The sequence below is a fragment of the Nylanderia fulva genome, unplaced genomic scaffold (assembly GCF_048542155.1).
Source record: "Nylanderia fulva isolate GAGA-0341 unplaced genomic scaffold, ASM4854215v1 Scaffold654, whole genome shotgun sequence".
Lineage (NCBI taxonomy): Eukaryota > Metazoa > Arthropoda > Insecta > Hymenoptera > Formicidae > Nylanderia > Nylanderia fulva.
In genome coordinates, this window is record NW_028190758.1 from 39,184 (window position 1) to 52,545 (window position 13,362).

The 13,362-nt window shown below is 54.0% G+C and overlaps 1 non-coding gene and 2 pseudogenes across 1 annotated transcript; all 3 read left to right on the forward strand.

The window, feature by feature from the left end:
- Positions 1-1,068: 1,068 nt before the first annotated feature.
- LOC146720606 (small subunit ribosomal RNA) lies at positions 1,069-1,797 on the forward strand (annotated as a pseudogene; the record flags this gene model as incomplete).
- An 807-nt stretch (positions 1,798-2,604) lies between these two features.
- Positions 2,605-2,759, forward strand: LOC114943320 (5.8S ribosomal RNA). The gene has a single exon (XR_003821995.1). It is a non-coding gene; the product is annotated as a 5.8S ribosomal RNA (ribosomal RNA).
- A 1,060-nt stretch (positions 2,760-3,819) lies between these two features.
- LOC146720607 (large subunit ribosomal RNA) lies at positions 3,820-6,152 on the forward strand (annotated as a pseudogene).
- The last annotated feature ends 7,210 nt before the right edge of the window (positions 6,153-13,362 follow it).

Consider the following 13,362-nt stretch of genomic DNA (forward strand, 5'->3'; position numbering starts at 1 on the left):
CAGTCTTTCCTTTTCGGTGCATTGCCGCATCATGTGCCCAAATGCGAAGCACTTGTGGCACCTCAGCACACTGAAAAACTCTTTCACCCTAAAGGCCTTCCAATGCACAAACACTCGTCCATCACTACAGAGAACATTTCTTAATGCACTCGTAACTTCTAATATCACATTTCCGCAGGTTGCATCTTTCTTCGCATTCCTACTCACAACACGCACACGTTCCATAAATACTCTCTCATCCACTCACCCTTTCAAGCTCCTCTCATACATTTCTCTCATTAACACTTCACTCGCCATATCATTCGGCACATCGTACAAGATGATCTTTGGGCCTATCTTGCGAGGCAGCTCAACCTTTAGGCCAGCATTCTTAAACTGACCACACTCTTTTATTCTTTTCAACTCACTCTCGCCCATCGTCTCAATCGCTACACCTCCATTCCTCACTTTCCTCACCGCTTTCACACGCACATTCAGTGACTTGCTCACATGCTTCATCATTCTCTCCTTTACTTCCTCACTTGTCACACTCGCACTTGCATCATCCGCTCTCACTATTGCCGCATAACTCTTCTCTTTCGTTTTCACTCGTTTTCACATTCACTTCCTGTACCTTTTCAATCACGATCTTTTCAACATTTTTCGCACTCACGCTCGCATAGCTCATTCCACTTCCGCCGTAGGCTAAATCCCGACTCGCTCAACGCATACACTCATCCAGTTTCCCCTGTATTCTCTCATTTTTGCACAACATTTTCATCATCTGTTCCTCATATTCTCTCACAATGTCCAGTATTTTCTCACTCGCACTCTTTGAAATTTTGTTCGTCTCCGTAAACAGGAATTTACGGAGTCTCGCACCAATTACTCTCATACACGCTATCTCACTCACTTCCGCAACGCTCTCATTCTCTCCCTCATTCATTAATCAAAAACGAAAGTTAGAGGTTCGAAGGCGATCAGATACCGCCCTAGTTCTAACCATAAACGATGCCAGCTAGCGATCCGCCGAAGTTCCTCCGACGACTCGGCGGGCAGCTTCCGGGAAACCAAAGCTTTTGGGTTCCGGGGGAAGTATGGTTGCAAAGCTGAAACTTAAAGGAATTGACGGAAGGGCACCACCAGGAGTGGAGCCTGCGGCTTAATTTGACTCAACACGGGAAACCTCACCAGGCCCAGACACCGGAAGGATTGACAGATTGATAGCTCTTTTTTGATTCGGTGGGTGGTGGTGCATGGCCGTTCTTAGTTGGTGGAGCGATTTGTCTGGTTAATTCCGATAACGAACGAGACTCTAGCCTGCTAAATAGGCGTACCTTATGGTATCGCGAAGGCCCCCGGCTTCGGCTGGCGGGTTTTTACTACCAACGTACAAACAAATCTTCTTAGAGGGACAGGCGGCTTCTAGCCGCACGAGATTGAGCAATAACAGGTCTGTGATGCCCTTAGATGTTCTGGGCCGCACGCGCGCTACACTGAAGGAATCAGCGTGTGTTCCCTGGCCGAAAGGCCCGGGTAACCCGCTGAACCTCCTTCGTGCTAGGGATTGGGGCTTGCAATTGTTCCCCATGAACGAGGAATTCCCAGTAAGCGCGAGTCATAAGCTCGCGTTGATTACGTCCCTGCCCTTTGTACACACCGCCCGTCGCTACTACCGATTGAATGATTTAGTGAGGTCTTCGGACTGGTGCGCGGCAATGTCTCGGCATTGCCGATGTTGCCGGGAAGATGACCAAACTTGATCATTTAGAGGAAGTAAAAGTCGTAACAAGGTTTCCGTAGGTGAACCTGCGGAAGGATCATTAACGTTCCGGAGGTCCTGCTCTGCGTCGAGAGTCCTCTCTTTTGGGAGAGACGCGCGCTCGCAGCAGTCGGCGACTGAATGGACGCGCTGAAAAGGCGCTCTCAGAGAAAAAGAAAATAACGGATTTGACGGAATTTGTTGTTGTGTTTTGATATAACGACGGACGCCGTCGCGCCTCTCTGACCGAAAGTAGTCGGCAAGCAGAGCAGCGCGCCCGGCGGTGTTCGACGACGATTCGGAGCGAGACGCTTCGCGATCACGCTCGTGTGTGTGCCATTCTCCGGCCACACACACACAGAGCGTCGATTCGGCGTTGAGCGCGAACCGGTGGTAACCTATGCCCGCGCACGCGTGTGTGCAGCACCCACGACGTTCGTCGACGCGCGACCTACCCGTTGTCGCGGGGCAGCGGTCAGCGTGCCGAGAACACACGGTGTGCGACCGCGAGTGCCGAGCGAGAGGACCCCCATATATTATTATAATATATATATAACACAGAGAAGGGATCGATGATATTTCGACCAATCTGTCAACTGTGTCGGTCCGACGGTTTCTTCAAAGAGCTTCCGCCCCGGCTCTCCCGTTGCGGGAGAGACGCTCCGAACGAGAAACACACAACTCTATCTTTGTGCCGTAGCCTTCCCTGGCGGGAGGCGGCGGTCCGCGCGCGTCCTCGGACGCGCGCGGACAGGCTGATCGAAGAGCCACCACGATTATTCTCTCTCTCTCGTCCGAGAGAAGAGACCACGATGGTTGAACGAGAAGCGCGTTTCTTCGCGAACGCAAAAATTTCGAACGATTACCCTGAACGGTGGATCACTTGGCTCGTGGGTCGATGAAGAACGCAGCTAATTGCGCGTCAACTTGTGAACTGCAGGACACATGAACATCGACATTTCGAACGCACATTGCGGTCCACGGATACAATTCCCGGACCACGCCTGGCTAAGGGTCGTTTTAGTACCCCTAAACTGCTTGCGTCCGAAAAGCGCGCACGGCCACGACGCGGGCGACCAGAGAATGGCGCGCGCGTCGCCTGTGCCCTGTGCAACGCTTACAATGGGCGTACGAGCGATCGTTGGACGTTCGCCCGAGGTGTCTGTGCCGCGCCGACCGGCCGCGGTGCAAATCCTGGCGTCGTCTGAAATGACACACCGAAATAATAATAATGAGGAGGAGAAGCGCACAAGCGTGTAAAACGTTGGCGAACGCGCGCCCAGAGAATGCTGCGCGAATTAAGAGGGGGAGCGTGTTTGTGTATCCAAGTCGTGTGTGTACGCGAGAGCCGAGGAGAAATGGGATGAGAGTAAGAGCGCGCGCGAAGGGAGCAACAAACGGCCAAAAAAAGGGTCAGAACGGTGAATGGCACCGCTTTCCCTAGAGCGGCGCGTGCGTCGTTGTCTCCCGAAAGTAGGTAGCGCTTGTCTCACCGTCTCTCCTCTCCGTACATCACACAGACTGACCGGACTGCTCTCGCACTCTGTGCCGCGTCTCTCGGTGCGATAGCGCTCGCGCGTCTTATGCCGAGGCGCCCTTGCCCGCACACATAACGGTATTACGGAGAAATATACGGCGCGTCGTCGTCCGGCGGAGAGAGCATTCGTAATCCTTTACCTCTTTACGGAGAAGGGTTTTGAATCGCGAGCCGACCGCGTGTCCGAGTCCACGAAATTTTCGTAAAGCGAAAAAAGGGGACCGGCGCGCCGCGTCGTGTACTCGTCGAATCGATTCCGCCCGAATTTCGTATATAAAAGAGAAGGGAGAGCCGAGAATCTCGAACCCCGCGATATATCGTCTCCATTACCACCAACGAGTGTGTGTGCGGTTAGCGCCCCGGCGAATTTGCCTTCTCGCGTATTTCGTGTGCTGCCGCTGCTGCTCTCTCGTTCGACGCTCTCTCTCTCTCTCTCCCTCTTATAATATATATTATAGAGGAGAGACGACGATGAGCGACGCGGAGGAGGCAAACGGCTACGAAAACTCACTATGCGACGACCTCAGAGCAGGCGAGATTATCCGCTGAATTTAAGCATATTATTAAGCGGAGGAAAAGAAACTAACCAGGATTTCCTTAGTAGCGGCGAGCGAACAGGAAAGAGCCCAGCACCGAATCCCGCGGTTCCGCCGCAGGGAAATGTGGTGTTTGGGAGGATCCGCTTATCCCGAGGTGCCGCGTCGCGTCCAAGTCCATCTTGAATGGGGCCACTTACCCGTAGAGGTTGCCAGGCCAGTAGCGACCGGTGAGCGCCTCAGGAGGATCTCTCCTTAGAGTCGGGTTGCTTGAGAATGCAGCTCTAAGTAGGTGGTAAACTCCATCTAAGGCTAGATACGACCACGAGACCGATAGCAAACAAGTACCGTGAGGGAAAGTTGAAAAGAACTTTGAAGAGAGAGTTCAAGAGTACGTGAAACCGTTCAGGGGTAAACCTAAGAAACCCAAAAGATCGAACGGGGAGATTCATCGTCAGCGGCGCTGGCTTCGCGTCGGTCGGCGATGTCCCGCGGAGTCCTTGCGGCTCGCGCGCGGGCACGCTACCGTGCGCCGATGTCCGGCGCTCGTCGTCGTGTACTTCTCCCCAAGTAGAACGTCGCGACCCGCTGGGTGTCGGTCTACGGTCCGGGTGCGGTGTCTGTCGCGTCGCCGGTAAAACGGCACGCGACAAACCCTCGGTCGCCCGGCCGGCTGCTCGGCGGTACGCGCAAGGTATCAGGCCGCACTATTCACGGTGCGTCGAGACCGTCGCAAGCGCGCGCCACGGTACTCGGAGGTTACGGACTTCGCGCCGTCCCCGGTCCTGGCCCGCTGTTGGTTACAGTACGGTACACCTTCGACAGGCCTGCGAACGTCTCCCGCGGTCTTGCGGGAGACCGATACCGGTCGGCGACGCTACTGCTTTGGGTACTCTTAGGACCCGTCTTGAAACACGGACCAAGGAGTCTAACATGTACGCGAGTCATTGGGACTTGTCGCGAGACCTAAAGGCGTAATGAAAGTGAAGGTCGGCCCTGGCCGTCGACCTAGGGAGGATGGGCCGCGTCGCGATGCGGCCTCGCACTCCCGGGGCGTCTCGTTCTCATCGCGAGAAGAGGCGCACCCAGAGCGTACACGTTGGGACCCGAAAGATGGTGAACTATGCCTGGTCAGGACGAAGTCAGGGGAAACCCTGATGGAGGTCCGTAGCGATTCTGACGTGCAAATCGATCGTCGGAACTGGGTATAGGGGCGAAAGACTAATCGAACCATCTAGTAGCTGGTTCCCTCCGAAGTTTCCCTCAGGATAGCTGGCACTCGGCCGTTCCGCACGGAACGCGCGCGAGTCTCATCTGGTAAAGCGAATGATTAGAGGCCTTGGGGCCGAAACGACCTCAACCTATTCTCAAACTTTAAATGGGTGAGATCTCTGGCTTTCTTGAATTATGAAGCCACGAGCATCTTCGGATCAGAGTGCCAAGTGGGCCATTTTTGGTAAGCAGAACTGGCGCTGTGGGATGAACCAAACGCAGAGTTAAGGCGCCCAACTCGACGCTCATGGGACACCATGAAAGGCGTTGGTTGCTTAAGACAGCAGGACGGTGGCCATGGAAGTCGGAATCCGCTAAGGAGTGTGTAACAACTCACCTGCCGAAGCAACTAGCCCTGAAAATGGATGGCGCTGAAGCGTCGAGCCTATACTCTGCCGTCAGCGGCAAGTGGGGCGGCAACCGGGAGCGGGCGTTAGTCTTCTCTCGCGTCGTCACGAAGCCCTGACGAGTAGGAGGGTCGCGACGGTGAGCGCAGAAGGGTCTGGGCGCGAGCCTGCCTGGAGCCGCCGTCGGTGCAGATCTTGGTGGTAGTAGCAAATACTCCAGCGAGGCCCTGGAGGACTGACGTGGAGAAGGGTTTCGTGTGAACAGCCGTTGCACACGAGTCAGTCGATCCTAAGCCCTAGGAGAAATCCTATGTCAATGACGGCGTACAATATACTCGAGTGTCGAGAAATAATAATAAATATTATACGAAAGACACACGCCCGTCGGGCGAAAGGGAATCCGGTTCCTATTCCGGAACCCGGCAGCGGAACCGCATACAATTCGGGCCCTCGTAAGAGTGTTCGTCGGGGTAACCCAAAATGACCTGGAGACGCCGTCGGGAGATCCGGGAAGAGTTTTCTTTTCTGTATAAGCGTTCGAGTTCCCTGGAAACCTCTAGCAGGGAGATAGGGTTTGGAACGCGAAGAGCACCGCAGTTGCGGCGGTGTCCGGATCTTCCCCTCGGACCTTGAAAATCCAGGAGAGGGCCACGTGGAGGTGTCGCGCCGGTTCGTACCCATATCCGCAGCAGGTCTCCTAAGGTAAAGAGCCTCTAGTCGATAGAATAATGTAGGTAAGGGAAGTCGGCAAATTGGATCCGTAACTTCGGAATAAGGATTGGCTCTGAGGAGCGGGGCGTGTCGGGCTTGGTCGGGAAGCGGGTCTGGCTGACGTGCCGGGCCTGGGCGAGGTGAACGGTCGGCGTTCTCGCGCCGGTCCCGGGATCCGAGCTCGGTCCCGTGCCTTGGCCTCCCGCGGATCTTCCTTGCTGCGAGGCTTCCGTGGCGGCGCGAGCCGTCGTGGTCGTCCTCTTCGGCCGCCATTCAACGCTCAGCTCAGAACTGGCACGGACTAGGGGAATCCGACTGTCTAATTAAAACAAAGCATTGCGATGGCCCTCGCGGGTGTTGACGCAATGTGATTTCTGCCCAGTGCTCTGAATGTCAACGTGAAGAAATTCAAGCAAGCGCGGGTAAACGGCGGGAGTAACTATGACTCTCTTAAGGACTCCGTCCGGGCGACCGGCGGATCCATGTGCCATCCCCACCTCCTCGTGGTGAGAGTCGGGCAACGCTGGCGAAAATTTCGACCGGCGGCCAACGGGGCTCTGGCTTGGCGGGGCGCTTGCGCCTCGCTTGGGTTCGTGGGGTTGCCAGCCCCTCGAGCCGACATACGACAGGCACTTCAAAGGAAAAAGGATATTCTCCCTGGCGGCAGCCTCGGGCCGCCGGTCCTGTCGTGCATTCGTCCTCCTCTCCTGAACCCAGCCCTGGTCCTTCGCGACAGCCTCCCGCTGCGGCTCGTCGTCGACAACCGCCCTCGGCTGTCCCTGCCCCTAAGTCCCCGCATGCCTTGCCGTACCCGTGCCCTCATTGCAATCGCGCGTTCAGCACCAAGAACGGACTCGGTCTTCATCGCCGTCGGGCGCACGAGGCCATATACAACGAGGAAATTAACGTCGAGAGGGTGAAGCGCCAGTGGAGCGCTGAAGAACAGCGCATGATGGCGAGGGAAGAGGCCTTGGCGGTTTATCGAGGCGTTCGGTTTATCAACCAACATCTGCTCACCGTTGTTCCGAACCGCTCCCTTGATGCTATCAAGGGTATGCGGAAAAACGGTGGGTACCGACGCCTTGTTGCCGCCGCTCTGGAGGATCTGTCCGCCACGTCGGGAGATAGTTTTTTTCTTTCCGCTGGTGGATCCAGTCCTTCGGCCTCCCCTCAAGCGTCAGCCATCTCTCCGCGTGGGTCACCAGGCTCGCCTCCGCTTTCACCATCTTCTCCCGGCTGGGGCGATGCGTATGGCACATTTGCCGGCGCTATTCGAGCATTAGTCCCAGTCGTGGAAGCCATCCAGGGATGGAGTTCTCGCGTCCTGACTCAGATTGGGTTAGGAGTGCTGGATGGCCAGCGGAGTGTTGATGCCGTCGGCCCGTGGATCACTGGCGTATTTCCTCCGACTGTTTCTCGTTTGCGACCGCCTATGCGTCGCTTTGCTGCCAATCCGGGCAAGAAAGCGCGACGACGGGCGGAGTATGCGCGCGTGCAGCGCCTCTTCCGCTCGAACATGTCGCGTGTGTCCAAGGAGATCTTGGATGGGGCCTACCATGCAGGCGTGGTTCCGGATGTGCAGCGTATGTCTGCGCATTGGGGCCCGTTTGTTGCGCAGGCTTCCGTGCCTGTCGCTCCGGCTCCGCGAGTTCCATCAAAGCGTGAGCTGGGTGGCACGTGGGCACCGATCTCCTGCGAGGAGGTGGCAGCCATCAACTTGCCCCTCAACTCGGCTCCCGGATTGGACGGCATTAGCGTACGCTTATGGAGAGCGATGCCAGCGTCCATCAAAGCTCTCCTCTTCAACATCGTGCTGCATTGCGGAGGATTCCCAGTATCCATGCTGGTGAGTCGGACGGTGTTCATACCCAAGAGGGGCGAGTGTGCTCTTCCGGGCGATTTCCGTCCAATCTCCATTACCTCCGTGGCTGTGAGGCATCTGCATAAAATCTTGGCCCAGAGGCTTCGCGAGTCCAAGCTTGTAGATCTTCGGCAGCGCTGTTTCGACGATGGGTGCGGCGAAAATGTCGCCGTCCTTGCGTCCTTGCTAATGGACGCCAGGTCCCGTCGTCGAGAACTACACGTTGCTTCGCTGGACTTCGCGAAGGCCTTTGATAGTGTCAGCCATGGGGCGATCACTAATTCCTTGGCTGGCTTGGGCTTGCCTCACGGCCTTATCGATTATATCGGGCGCATTTATGCGAACAGCAGCACGGTGTTTGAAGTGCGCGGTGTCAGGTCAGAGCTCTCTAAAGCGGGCAGAGGCGTCAGGCAGGGGGATCCACTGTCACCGGTGCTATTTTGCCTGGTGGTAGATGAGATCATGAGATCGATACCTGCCGACGTCGGATACCAGCTGGGAGAGCATCGTATAAACAGCATCGCTTATGTTGATGATGTTCTCCTATTCGCTGCCACCAAGTGGGGTCTTCAGACCGGCGTACATGGGAATAAAGATAGCCCATATAAATGCGCAAAGATCGCGAGCAGCAGCAGTAAACCTGGAACTAATATTTAACGAACAAAACTTTGACATCCTCTGTATACAGGAACCTTACTCTTATAAGGGGAGAGTAAGAGGATATTCTGCGCCGGGCTTAAGGATCATTCAACCTGACAAAAAAGACGCATGGGTCGCTGCGGTGGTAAGAGAAGGAAAAATGGACGTCTTCCAAAACACAAGTATGGAAAACGAACATATCATGTGCTTCCAGGCTTGCGCGGGACAGGAACAGCTTTACATTATTAACATGTATTGCCAATTCTCTTTAGAAATAAAACCGTTTTTAGATGACCTAGACAATATCCTACAAAAATTCTCTGGGTGCAATATTATAGTAACCATGGACGCAAATGCCAGGTCGGACTGGTGGTTCTCCGACACCACAGACAAGAGAGGGAAGGAGCTGGAAGAATTCATCCTGTCGCACAACCTCTGCATAATGAATAAGCCAAATAACCCTAATACGTATTCGACGGAAAGGGGACAGTCGAATATAGACGTTACACTCGTCAGCGAAGGTCTGGCCAGTAAACTAAGAAACTGGAAGGTGGACACAGCGTGCACCACAAGTGACCATAATATTATTGCCTTCGAGATTGGGGACAAGACCCTAAGGAGGACGGAGTGGAGCATGCAAAATGGCTATAATCTGAAAAAAGCAAATTGGGACACCTTCGATGAATTGATTCAGGCACAATTTAACAAAGATTTTCTGAACAAATTGGAGAGCAGTAGAGCCAGCGAGGCAGCGCGGCTCTTCAATAAAACGTTACTTAAAATATGCGATAGATCTATTCCGAGAAGGAAATTGGCTAACCAAACGGTTCCGTGGTGGACCGAAGAGCTAAAAATACTTAGATCACACGCGAACAAAGCCAAAAAGCACCTCCTAAGAGCAAAGAGGTTAAATCTAGGAAACGTGAACGAATATGGGGAACTCTACAGAAGAACCAGAAATAAATATGTCTCGCTAATCAAGAAGGAGAAAACGGCTGCATGGAGAAGCTTTGTAACTAAGGCCGGAAATAAAGATCCCTGGAGTATCGTTTACAAAATAGTTCGCGATAAGATAAAGAAGCCGAACTATTTCTGCACCCTAACCCTGCCCTCGGGAAAGGAAACAAATAACTGGGCGGAGACGATAAGTGCTCTTCTAGATAAATGCGTACCGCCAGACGATGTAGGCGGAGAAGGTAAAGTACACGCAGAAATAAAATCACAAAATAAAAGATATCGTAATAGTAATATGGAACAGGAAATCACGGAGGAGGAAGTGGCGGTTGCCATCAAGAGGATCAAGAAGAATAAGGCCCCAGGAGCCGATGGCGTAAAAGGAGAGATGCTAAAGGCTGTATGGGCAAGCAACAAGGAAGTCATAAGACAAGTGCTAAATATTTGCCTAAGAGAAAAAACATTTCCCGAGGAATGGAGGATAGCTTCACTGCGCATAATATTAAAGGATAGCAAGAAGGACAGAAGCTTATTAAACTCATACAGACCTATTGCACTCTTACCAGTGTTTGCGAAGATCTTTGAGAGAATTTTGATTGGTAGAATCACTAGATGTTACAAGGAGACGGGCCTGGAGTGCAAGAATCAGTTTGGCTTTAAACCAGGGTGCTCCACAGAGGACGCTCTAATTGCCTTCAGAAACGGTCTGAACACTGACAAGAGATACGTAGTGGCCCTCTTTGTGGACATCGAAGGGGCCTTTGATAACCTTTGGTGGCCCGCTATTAAGAAAAGGCTGATCATGGCAAAATGTAGTAGCACTTTAATCAGAATTATCGACAAGTACTTTAGTAAAAGAAAAGTAGTGGTAAAATCTAATTTCAAGGAGGCCCATAAATATATGCAGAAGGGTTGCCCGCAAGGGTCAATCATAGGCCCAGCAATGTGGAATTTCTGCATGGATGCGTTACTGCAAGAGCTTACAACGATAAGCGATACAGAGACAATAGCGTACGCGGATGACCTAGCGACTTTAATACGAGGGAACTCGAGGCAAGAACTGGAAAGAACTGGCGCACGTGTCTTAAAAACTATCAATGAATGGTGTGTGATACATAAATTGAAAGTATCGGCGACAAAAACTACGGCACTTATGATGAAGGGCAAATTTGACAAAGAAAGGATGCCCAGGCTAAAAATCGAGCGGCAAAACATAAAATATGCTTCCGAAGTAAGATACCTTGGTGTCTTAATTGACAGCAAATTAAGCTTCATAGCACACGCAAGATACCTAAGAGACAAACTAGTCAAATTTATGATGCAAATCAGAAGAGTCGCAAGGGACGAGTGGGGGCTCAAAAAACATGACCTGAGAATACTATACAAGGCAGTAGCAACTCCAATTACTACGTATGCGGCTGCGTTCTGGTTTGACAAGGTGTCACATGTATTAGTCAAAAGACACATTTTGGCGGCTCAGCGAGCGCTGCTCATAGTGCTCACGAAAGCATGTAGAACGACGTCGACTAGCGCCATGCAAGTAATAAGCGGAATAATGCCTTTAGACTTGGAAATTATCCAACAAGGAGTGAGTAATAAAATAAAAAGAAGCTTGGACGTAGAATGGAATAACTATAGATATGAAGCGAAAGAAAACGTGAACAATAGAAATGTGGCCGCGAACGGACTTGGATGAATTTCTCGCTCGCCCGGCGAAAGCAACACGCCGCGAACGGACTTGGAAGAATTTCTCGCTCGCCCGGCGAAAGCAACACGCCGCGAGCGAACTTGGATAGAATTTCTCGCTCGCCCGGCGAAAGCAACACGCCGCGAACGGACTTGGATGAATTTCTCGCTCGCCCGGCGAAAGCAACACGCCGCGAACGGACTTGGAAGAATTTGTCGCTCGCCCGGCGAAAGCAACACGCCGCGAGCGAACTTGGAAAAAGCGGCTTGTGCGGCCGGAGGTGTCGCCCGCCAACGAAAGCAACACGCCGCGATCGGACTTGTGGTACGGGCGGCGCGTGCCGCCGGAGGTGTCGCCCGCCAACGAAAGCAACACGCCGCGATCGGACTTGGAAGAATTTCTCGCTCGCCCGGCGAAAGCAACACGCCGCGAACGGACTTGGAAGAATTTCTCGCTCGCCGGCGAATGCAACACGCCGCGAACGGACTTGGATGAATTTCTCGCTCGCCCGGCGATAGCAACACGCCGCGAACGGAACTTGGAAGAATTTCTCGCTCGCCCGGCGAAAGCAACACGCCGCGAGCGAACTTGGAAGAATTTGTCGCTCGACAACGAATGCAACACGCCGCGATCTGACTTGGGTTACGAGCGGCGCGTGCCGCCGGAGGTGTCGCCTGCCAACGAAAGCAACACGCCGCGATCGTACTTGGGTTACGGGCGGCGCGTGCCGCCGGAAGGTGTCGCCCGCTAATCAAGGCAACACGCCGCTATCGGGCCTGGAAAAATTTCTCGCTCGCCGGCGAGAGCAACGCGCCGCGAGCGAACTTGCGCCTGTACCCGAGTTCTCGCTTGTACCGCTAACGAGCGAGCTAAATGAGATTAATTAAATAAGGACGCATCGGAAAGTTTATTCGTGCAAACACTCCAGCTTCGCTTATCGGCATCCTGCCTGCATTCGTCCACGTATCGGTCGTAGAATCTCGAAGATTGTGCATCCGACGAGTGGTAGCCGGGAATTAGCAGATATCGTAATAATCGTTTCGCGCGGTCGTGCGGAGCGTCGAAAAATACGAAACCTTTGTCCGAAACGTATTTCCGTATCGTAGCATTATCTCCTCGTAGCGGCGCTACTCGCCGTCAAGTGCCCCGGAGGTACCGCCGGCGGGCGACGGACTTGGTAAAATCATTCGGTCGTCCGGAGGTGTCGCCCGTCCCGGAGGTGCCGTCCGTCCCCAAGTTGACGCCGGCCGTTATGTGGTGCCGCACGTATAATCATGCCCGTAACGAGCCGTCTCGGTTGCCGCGCGCGTGATTTCGCATCGGGCGAGTGTTCCGTACCGTAATCGCGGTCACCGCAGCTTGCGTGTTGCGTATCATCCGTAATAATTCGAAATATATGTCTCCGACACGTGGGTTTGAGAGACACGTTTCGAGTTAGTAATCGGACAGCGCCCTCATGTCGAGCGAGCGCCGAATAGTAAATAACTTTCGTCCGAAACGTTTTTACGTAGCTCTCCTTGTTGCGGCGCCGTAAATCGTCGTTAAGTGTTCCGGAGGTACCGCCGGCGGTCGTCTGACTTCGAGAGATCATTCGGTCGTCCGGAGGTGCCGCCCGTCCCGGAGGTGTCGCCGGTCGGCCGTGGTTCCCGGAGGTGTCGCCCGGCCCGAAGGTGTCGCCGGTCGGACGTGGTTCCCGGAGGTGTCGCCCGGCCCGGAGGTGCCGCCCGGCCCGGAGGTGCCGCTGGTCGGCCGTGGTTCCCGGAGGTGTCGCCCGGCCCGGAGGTGCCGCCCGGCCCGGAGGTGCCGCCGGTCGGCCATGGTTCTCGGAGGTGTCGCCCGGCCCGGAGGTGTCGCCGGTCGGCCGTGGTTCCCGGAGGTGTCGCCCGGCCCGGAGGTGCCGCCCGACCCGGAGGTGCCGCCCGGCCCGGATGTGCCTCCCGGCTCGGAGGTACCGTCGGTGCTTATACCTCATTGTCCCGGCATTTCGTTTGTTTCCTTCTTAATTAATGCTAATTATCGTTGTTTGACATTTGCCATACGGCTATCGTGATAATATTTTATCGTACAATAGGACTTT